We start from the raw sequence: 9,987 nt of genomic DNA, 5'->3' as shown, positions 1-9,987 counted from the left end.
GCGGATAGGAGAGGCGTGGGGTCAGCACACCGCTCTCCCGGTCGTTATGATGGTATTCTTGACCGAAGCCGCTACTGTTCGGTCGAGTAGCTCCTCAGTTGGCATCACGAGGCTGAGTGCACCCCGAAAAATGGCAACAGCGCGTGGCGGCCTGGATGGTCACCCATCCAAGTGCCGACCACGCCCGACAGCGCTTAACTTCGGTGATGTCACGGGAACCCGTGTATCCACTGCGGCAAGGCCGTGAAGAAAACAAAACAGATTCAAAATAACGTGAGAGAAATAATGATTTGTTGCCTCGACGTTAGGAAAATAGTCCACCACGAATATGTCCCTGTGTATCTCGCATTAAAAATATTATGCCCCGTAGTGTAGAAAGAAATAGAAACAATTTGCAATGTGGTGATCATCCATCGCGATAACGCCCCCAGTCAAACAGAGTTGAGGGTCGGGCAGTATTTGACAAAAAACAAACGACAATAATTTCACACGCACCCTACACACTGAATGTGCCTACATTGTGATATTCCCTAGAATTAATACGCTGAAATGCTTGTTATTTTCTCTCTTTCCCCTTCCAGAACAAATTATGGTAATGAGGTAATTTCCGCTTTCAAGATTTGAACCTGGAAGCTACTTATCGACAGCAACAGTGCTGGAATGCACTGGAGAACCCGGTTGCAGACGTTAATTACGAGGTAGAGATTTGCCAATACTGTTGTTATTCTTTGAATCGCTTTAGGCATTCTATCGTTGCGTTCATTCTTTCCCGAACGTTGCATCGTAATGTGGTAAGGTTTGCTACCAGCACTACACAGATTATCTTAGACCTTTAGAATAAATTTTATATGGATTGTGGTGGATTCTAATCTCAGTGATTTGATATTAGGAGTCAATGGTCGGAAATAAGTGTACTTTTTTTAACTACATAGACAACCTGTATATTATACCAGCAACTTAATCACACAGCAGTAGTTGAAAGTGACGACTGCCAGCTTCATAGCTTCCACTGACAGAGCTGAACTATGAGTTCAATATCATTTGGTACCAAGGCATGTACTCCGTCTATAAAGTAGGCGTGTAACTATTGTGCCTCTAGTATTCTCCACACTGTGTTATTGTAAATGTGCATCTTATTGATGAATCTGACCAAACTCTGCCGAACACCGTCTCCTCAACTTACACCTTGCAAAAATTGCCTATCAAGAGCTTTATACCGGCATCTGTGGCGTGAACTTCAAATTTCAAAACAAAATATCTGAGGTAGCTCTAAAAAACATAGAATTCCATAAGTCATCACAGCAATTTTAAACGCTTGATACTCAACCTTCGGCTGCAGTCATGAACTGTAACCAGTGGCAATATCGGCTGCAAACTAATTACGAACGATTTTGTGCTGTTTCTGAAGATGACGCCACCGACGTCGATGTGGTAATTTCTTATTTCTAATTAAATGTAAGTAGCATAGGAACAGTATGTAATGCAAAGAAATGACAACATTTTGCAAGGAAAGTGCAATCTCGGGCTGTTGGTTGAACGACAGACAAGGCCGGCCTGGCGCCTGCCGCGGAGAGGTCACACAGCAGGCACATCCCAGCAATGACACGGTGTTTTCTTTCTTCGAAAGAGCCGTTGCAGAAGGGGCGTCAACCCCCCCCCCCCCCCAAATCTGTGTGACGAGGCTCATCACATTTTTAAGAAACGGAGGAACTGTGACAAGCCACTATGGCGTGAAACAGCTATCCTGATCTACAAATTATTTGCATAACGAGTAATCTGAAGTAACAAGAAATTTCAAAAATAAAAGGAGTGTTATTAAAAGGAAACGCGTATTTTATGAATGTTACACAATAAATCAGTATTTGCAGCACGGAGAAGTAGCTTGACTTTCGGTGGAGAAGCTGGTGATTGCCGATTGCTCAGTTCAAAGTCGTGCAATTAAGTTGCAAAACCCCAAGTGTGTGTATGTGAATTTAATCATCAATCAGGCACACTCCAGACTCAGTGGTGAATTTTATGTGTGCAACAGATCTACTAAAGCTAAAATTTATTTAGGCCCAGGCAGTGAAAAGGAATGTGGGAAGCTGACGCAATCTTTATCACTGAAAAGTCTGAATCTGATAATAAACACTAGATTTAAGTGCTCTCTGTGGTTCATTACAAATGACATTTGGAAAACTGGAGCATCAAAATTATTATGCGCATATTAATGTTAGCGTGATCTACTTTCCGATGAGAATTGCAAATATGTAACTGTGAATTGACAAAGCTACTCAGTGATATGGAGACGCTTAATAGTCTCTTATCAGGCTGAGTGAAATGTATTTTAACCTGACTGTAAGACGATCACAGTGACTGTTTGTCTGCAACAAGAACATCAGAATCCCATAGATCTGAGGATGAACTGATGAGTATGAGTCAGCCAATTTGAACTACCAACTCTGGCATGTCTTAGTATGCCAGATCTGTAAACGACACTTACCACAATCTTCAACCTAATACGTGCAGATTGCAGACGCTGCACTTGTCTGCTAAGGAGAGCAGCACTATGATCGTTCAGTGGAGGACTCGAACACTGGACCCAAGACGATTCTGCCAGTTGAGAGCACACCCGGCAGGGCACAAATCCGTTCACCTCTAAGCTCCACGACTTTTACAATCCGACTTTCACTCACTGTCCGCCACGACTAATATTTTCAGGTCTCCAAAAACCAGCTTGATCCTTTCTTCCCATGAACAAAATGTGTCCACCAATCCTCCCACAAGCTACTACAGCACATCAAAAAAAGATGAAACCTCAATAAGGCAGTTGTATGAATTTTCTCCCCTGTTCTCTAAAAAACTTGTATTAATTGTTACATCCTCCTGATGCCACTTCTATCACACCAATCAGCGCTCATTCAGCCATCAGCTAGCGTCGCATTATAGGTCCTGTGAAATGTTAAGAAAACTGTCCACGAGGCTAGCTGCCAACTTTGCTGCAACTTCTTTCTGAACCTTAAGTAGGTGAGAGCTGTTTTGTCAAATTGTTAGGGAAGTCATGAGATGTTTATCTGCTCAAATATTTCTTTTCGCATGCTTGTAGCACCTACCATCCACTGGCTTCTGTCCTCTGGAACGAAAGCCCTCTGGAGACCATGCTATAAACTACTCAATAACTACTCCGTCTGCTTTCATCGTCGACACATTGAGGCAGCTGTACCTGGTTCTCGCCTCATCATAGTTTTGCGAAAGCTGGTGGGTTCATGTCTCCCTGTGACTCGTTCCGCTGGGTCTCACAGCAAGTCGCCTGTCACAGCACATCTCACTTCCACAGCTCACTCATAGAGCAAACTGAAATACCTGGTACCATGTTACATTATAAGGCAACGGCCTTGCCGCAGTGGATGCACCGGTTCCCGTCAGATCACCGAAGTTAAGCGCTATCGGGCGTGGCCAGCACTTGGATGGGTGAACATCCGGGCTGCCGTGCGCTGTTGCCATTTTTCGGGGTGAACTTAGCCTCGTGATGCCAATTGAGGGGCTACTCGACTGAATAGTAGCAGCTCCTGTCAAAGAAAACCATCTTAACACCGGGAGAGCGGTGTGCTGACCACACGTCCCCCCCCCCTAACCGCATCCTCAGCTGAGGATGACACGGCGGTCGGATGGTCCGGATGGGCAACTTGTGCCCTTAAGATGGGGTGCGAAGTGCATGTTAGATTATAGGAGGTTCAAACAAGGAAATCAAATCAGCCCATACAATTACTCTGATCTCATGACTCCAGTTAAACTAAATCAACTCGCCTCCAATTGCATTATTAAAGGTGTAAAAATGCAGAGCGACGAGCCTTTCAGGCTATGATGCTGATGCGAGCCCACTAAAGCTGCTGGGTAGGACACAGCTCCTGCCTGCCCTAGGAACACCCAGGTTCAGTTCGAGGAAATTTTTCCATGTAAGCGACTTATCATTTGGTGCCTTCCCCCTCCATCACTTTTCCTTACCTGATATAGTTTCACCTGTGTTTCCATTACTAATTGTGTTATGCACTTGAGCACCCCTCTCATTATGGGGCACCAAGCGGCCAGTACTAATTGCAATACATCCTGTTTAGGATGGCACCCTCTCAGCTTGGTGCCCCTGAGAGGTGGCACACCACTCTCTCACTTTAGCAACATTGTCAGTTGGATTAAGATTCATATTTTAGGTCGTGATCTTGGTGTTCCCCAATGCTACATTTGCTATGTGTGGTTTATGACATTTCTAACATGGGGAAATTGTGGGCAGAATGGTACCATAACTGCATGTGTAACCTGTAGAGAACTTGTACCTGAGGGACTGTAATGGAGGCGATAGATAACAGGGAGAGAGATGAATTGACGGCGATAAATGCTAAGTTATTCTGGGAAGCAGCGCTCAGTGGATCATAGATGAAGAGGGACTTTTGACTGAAGCGTTCTCCTCCTTCTGCATAGAGCAGACAGAAGGGCACTGGTTCACAAAACATTTTACCTCATGGCAGAAAGTGGTTGGAGGAAATCACTTAAGAGAGATTGCTGTAAACTGAACTTTTGTGCACATGTTTGGAAGATCATAAATCTATGTGCAGTCTCACGTTAGAAGCTGGGACGATACGGACAGAGCAGCTGGTGTACGTGTTCATTGGACGCAAGACTGTAAACTCCCTGATGCCCGGAAGTCGCAAGGTTCTTTTAGTGAGTGGCAAGAAACGTATATCTTACAGGCATAACGATCTGCGAGGATTAACAGCCTTCTTTCAGAAATTGGAAATGGTCGGTTCGGAAACATTAGATATTTCCACAAATGAGGGACTGTGGTCCTTTCTAGGTAGATGTTTTTTGCCAAAACATGATGAGAATGATGTCTTCTTGGTCAAACATCTTCTTTTCTCAGACAAGAGAGATCTTGAGTTGATGACTGGCTCCTCTCAGGATATGCAAAGTGGAGGATTTCTACCCCAGCGTGCGAACACCAGTGCAGTGTCTGGATTGGCTGCCAGGCCAACAGGACAGTCAAGAGGGGAGATTCAATGAGTAGAGCATAGTTCGGTGGTTTGTGCAACGTGGGGGCAGTTTCGTTTTTGCTAATTAGGTTCCTGCACCGAGGCTTGGTGGAAACTGGTTGTGATTCTTTGTCGTCTTCATATTCAGGTCCTTCCCTCGCGGAGACTCATTGGCTGTATCTTGTGGTGGACTAAGGTTCAAAAAATGGTTCAAACGGCTCTGAGCACTATGGCACTTAACGAGTGAGGTCATCAGTCCCCTAGAACTTAGAACTACTTAAACCTAACTAACCTAAGGACATCACACACATCCATGTCCGAGGCAGGATTCGAACCTGCGACCGTAGAAGCCTCGCAATTCCGGACTGCAGCGCCTAGAACCGCACGGCCACCGCGGCCGGCTTTTCAGGTGAACTACAGTTTGTGGTATACTTAGTCGTATCATCACAGAGGCATAATTTACAATATTCTTATCACTATATACTAAAAAAGAAAACAATGTAATTCTACACTATATTAGATATGTTTTTGAGCCACTCTATGGCTGAGTCACTATTTATGTCCATGCGTTCACCACCATAGCCATACACTTTGCACACGAGTAGATGGTCCATTGTCTGTATTTCACCGCACTGACACACAGCGCTGTCTGCCAGGCCCCACTTGTTCATCAGGTGTTTACATCTCCCAACACTCGTTCTGACCCGGTTTAGAGCTGTCCACACTCTTCTTGGTATGGTGAAGCCATCAATCTTCTTGTTCGGATCGTGTACTAAGTTTTTGTTCTTAAATTCACTTGCCGACCATACTTCGTTCCAGGCCGTTCTCGGCTCAAAGGCTTGTAGTTCTTCACCGATTTTCCAAAAAGGTGATCTGGATTTAAGCCTGTTTGTCGGTGTCAGGTCTTGGTGGATAGGGAGGTCCGGGTTGTCTATAATTTTCCTGTAGGTTTTTAGGGCTAGCTGTGATCGCCTGATTTCTGGAGGCTCTATGTTCGCTAGTACAGGAAGCCAAACACAGGGCGTGGCCCTGAGTGTTCCCGAGATTATTCGCATTATCTCCCTCAGCTGGACATCCACTTTAGATACGTGTGCACTTCTCCTCCAGACTGGTGAACAGTATTCAGCTACACTGTAGACAAGGGCTAGTGCTGAAGTTCTCAAAGTGCTCGCTCCACATCTCCATGTTGTTCCAGCCAGTTTCGAAAGGATAGCACTGCGGGATTTTAGTTTTTGCTTTGTGTCTTCGAGGTGTGAGCTGTACGTTAGGGTCCGGTCTAGTTTCACTCCCAAATATTTAGGCTTATCCTCATGTCTTATGCTTTGGCCATTCGAAGAGATCTGTAATTTTCTGTGTGTCTCTCTGTTGTTGAGGTGCATTATGGTGTTGGTTGTTTTGTTGGGGTTGGGAAGTAGGTGCCACTTGGAGTAGTAGGTGTTCAGGACTTCAAGGTCTGCATCCAGTATTTCGTCGAGATCGTTGTAGTTTTTACTCTGATATGCGATGGCCAGGTCATCTGCATATGCAAATTTGCGTGATTTAGTTTCTGGCAAGTCAGCTATATATAGATTGAAGAGAGCGGGTGCTAGTGCCGAACCCTGTAGCAGACCATTATTCAGAACCATGCTCTTACTGTTCGTACCATGGAGTGAGACCTTGATTTTCCTGTTCGTTAGTATGTTCTTGAGTAGTTTGTAAGTCTGCTTGCAATTTATGATTCTAGTTAGCTTAAGCAGTAACCCTTCAATCCATACTGTGTCGTAAGCTGATGTGAGGTCTATGAGGACCAGGCCAGTTTTCATCTCGTTCTGGAAGCCTTTCTCAGTATAGGTTGTGAGGGACAGCACTTGATCGCAGCAGTTTCTATCTGCTCGGAAACCCGCTTGGTATGTTGGGAGGTTGGCTTCGATGTATGGAGTTAATCTAGTCAGCAATATTCTCTCGAATAATTTATAGGAGGTACATAGCAGGGATATTGGTCTGTAATTCCTAGGATTATCTCCAGTCTTTCCGGGTTTCAGCACTGCGATGACTTTTGCTTCTTTCCATTCCTTAGGCACAACCCCCGTGCTTACGCATTCCGTACAAAGTTTGGCCAGCCACCTTCTTCCTAAAGTTCCCAATTCCTTTAAGAATTCTGGTAGGATGTAGTCAGGTCCGGCTGCTTTTCCTGTCTTCATTAGCTTCAAGGCCTGGGATATCTCTTCTGTCTCCACTTCTTTTACAATGCCCATGTTGGTTGGGTTATTAAGCAATAAACTGCTTAGCTCTTGGAAAATTTCTCTCTTTTCGGCTGTTTTAGCTGGATTTTGGAGGTCTGTTTCAGGACAGCTGCAATCTCAGATGCGCTGGTTCCAAGAGTCGGCCTGTTAGGCGCTGTGGGACCGCCTAATTTCCTCAGCAGGCCCCAGCTCTTCCTGCTGGAGTGGGTAAAATCTAGATTTTCCATCGCCTCCTTCCACCTACTCCTACGTTCCCCATTCATGGCGTTGATCAGTTGGTCTGCAGTCTCCTCGTCCCCAGTCTTCTCATATTCCTCCAGTAGTGTTTCACACTCTTTCGTCCAGCAGGGGGTGTATTCCTTTCTCGATCCTCGTGGAATTGCATTTAGGGCCGCTTTTTGTACTAAGTTTACGAATCTTTTGTAGTTCTCAGGTTTTGGTAGTATCCGATTTATCATTTTCTCAACATAGGATCGATATTTATTCCAGTCAGCTTTCCTCAGGTTCCACCGGGGGATTGGGGGGCTTTTTATGATTGGGATTGATAGTCCGATCTCCACTATTACTGGATTGTGCTGGCTCCGGGGGAACGCCTCGAGGACCCTTCTTATGGCTCGCACGGGTATACCTGTTGCTCCACGTGTGACGAAGGTCAGGTGAGGTGTTGACGTTGTGCCCCACGCCTTTGATTTGAAGGTCGCTGTGTCCTTGGGGTCGAAAAGGAGGTGTAGGTCCCGGTTGTCTGCCCAGTCACTTAGTCCAGTCCCTTCAGCTGTGGATCTCGGGTATCCCCACCTGGTGTGCTGAGAGTTAAAATCGCCAGCGTTAACTGCTGGGTGGTTAGCCTCGGGTAGGATACCTGTGGGCCATTTCTGTGACGGAGGTTTGTAGACACAGTGTCATCTCTCCCAGTTTTATGCCTATCGTATGCTCTGCTGGTATCACTTTGGTGTCCAAATTCCTTAGGAGTTCGTTCTTCACTAGGGTGGCTATGCCATGTTTGTTGTGTCCAGTGTAGCTCACAGCTGTAAATCCTGGTATTCTGAGTCGATTGATGGTTTCATCTGTGAGGTGGGTCTCTTGTAGGAGTACGACACTTACTCGTTCTCTCGTTAAGATCTTTTCGAGAATTTCTCCCCTGGTCCTCGTGTAGCCTTCTATGTTGAACTGGCATACGTTCAGCTTCTTCATGCTAAGACTCTGCTCTATTTGCCTCTGTGTGGGCCGAGAGGCGTTGTCGCGTCCGGCCGCCGTGGATGTGTAGACTTCTCACCGCTGTGCCATGTTACAGCGTTGCCTGGGGTACACCATCTAGGAGGTTGTCTGCACTTCGTACCCCTTAGTCGTAGCTGATTCCATTTCGATAGTGTTTGGCTCCACAGTGGATTCATGTAAACAAAGTCAGATTGCAATGTAAAAGGGATTAATTCAGGGAAGAATTTGTATAGCTTCGACCTCAATATATGCTTTGCCAATCAAACACCATTTCTTTTCTGATTTGTGTTTGACATTTTTGTGTAAGATTTGTCAGCTAGTTGTAGTTACAAAAGGTTTAATGAAACATGTAATTATTTTGTAAACTTAAATACGCCACTCTTCTCGTCCACACTCCCTCGCTATTAACTGTTTTTATTTTACTGTGGTGGTACGTGGGCACACTAACAATCTTACGAAATTAGTTAATTTGATCATTAATTTAAGGGCGGCCGATGTGGCCGAGCGGTTCTAGGCGCTTCAGTCCGGAATAGTACTGCTTCTACGGTCGCAGGTTCTAATCCTGCCTTGGGCATGGATGTGTGTGCTGTCCTTAGGTTAGTTAGGTTTAACTAGTTCTAAGTCTAGGGGACTGATGACCTCATATGTTAAGTCCCATAATGCTTAGAGCCATTTGAACCATTTATTAATTTATGTTCTGAAAGTGCCCACGGGCAAAGGCAACGAAAGTGGCATGAATGAATTCACTAATTCATACATAAAAATTAAGGGTGTAGCTCACGATTTGAAGGTTACTGAGAAGATAATACTTTCCTTTATGTAAAATTAATAAAATTTACCATCACTCAGACATATATTTATGATTAAAGCAAGCGACGGCTTGCAGCTGGGATCCCTTGGCCAGAATTTCGATTCAATCTATTCAAGGCACTTTTGTGAGTTAGTTAGTTAGTGGGTAATGTTGCGGAACAGGCACTTTTTTTTTAAGTGAGATTATGATGCACTCAAAACATTTACACTCGGATTTGGTATTATGCCTTGTATCTCAGCAGTTTTAAGTATTCTGTATTTACGTTATTTCAGTGCATGTATTGTTTATGTATTGATTTTTTTTTCTTTTTTTTTTCTCTTTGTGTCTTGTCAGTGACTTCTGCATCACTTCTTTTCTGATGCTGCGTCGTTACTAACAGCGATGTGCAAACTTTTGTGAAATAAATTTGATTATGGGTTTGTGTACGGCATTTTAGAGTAGGCTTTGTTTCGTGGGATTAGGCATAAATGTATACGGTGTTTAAAAGATCAGAATAGAGTTGTGGAGGGTGATGCATTAGAGTAGGACGCCCGCGGAAGTAGCAGTCGATTTGAATGCTTACGAGAGACAAAGCAAGTGTGTGTAGTGAGACAGGCTGTGCACTAATGTCGTCCCAAATGGAACACGAATCAGCCATTGATGCAGAACGGCGGAAGAAGTTCATTTAAATCAGTCTGAAAACAAGACGCAAATGTCAAATGCAGAGTAGTCCGATGACGAGGGTTCAGTTCACTGA

The 9,987-nt window shown here is 44.7% G+C and overlaps 1 pseudogene; it reads left to right on the top strand.

Annotated features, from left to right (window-relative positions):
* The first annotated feature begins 3,364 nt into the window (after nucleotides 1-3,364).
* Nucleotides 3,365-3,482, top strand: LOC124803621 (annotated as a pseudogene).
* The last annotated feature ends 6,505 nt before the right edge of the window (nucleotides 3,483-9,987 follow it).

Source organism: Schistocerca piceifrons, chromosome 6 (genome assembly GCF_021461385.2).
Source record: "Schistocerca piceifrons isolate TAMUIC-IGC-003096 chromosome 6, iqSchPice1.1, whole genome shotgun sequence".
NCBI classification, from domain to species: domain Eukaryota; kingdom Metazoa; phylum Arthropoda; class Insecta; order Orthoptera; family Acrididae; genus Schistocerca; species Schistocerca piceifrons.
The sequence above is the reverse complement of the archived record's forward strand: the minus strand, read 5'-3'. Positions and strand labels throughout refer to the sequence as shown.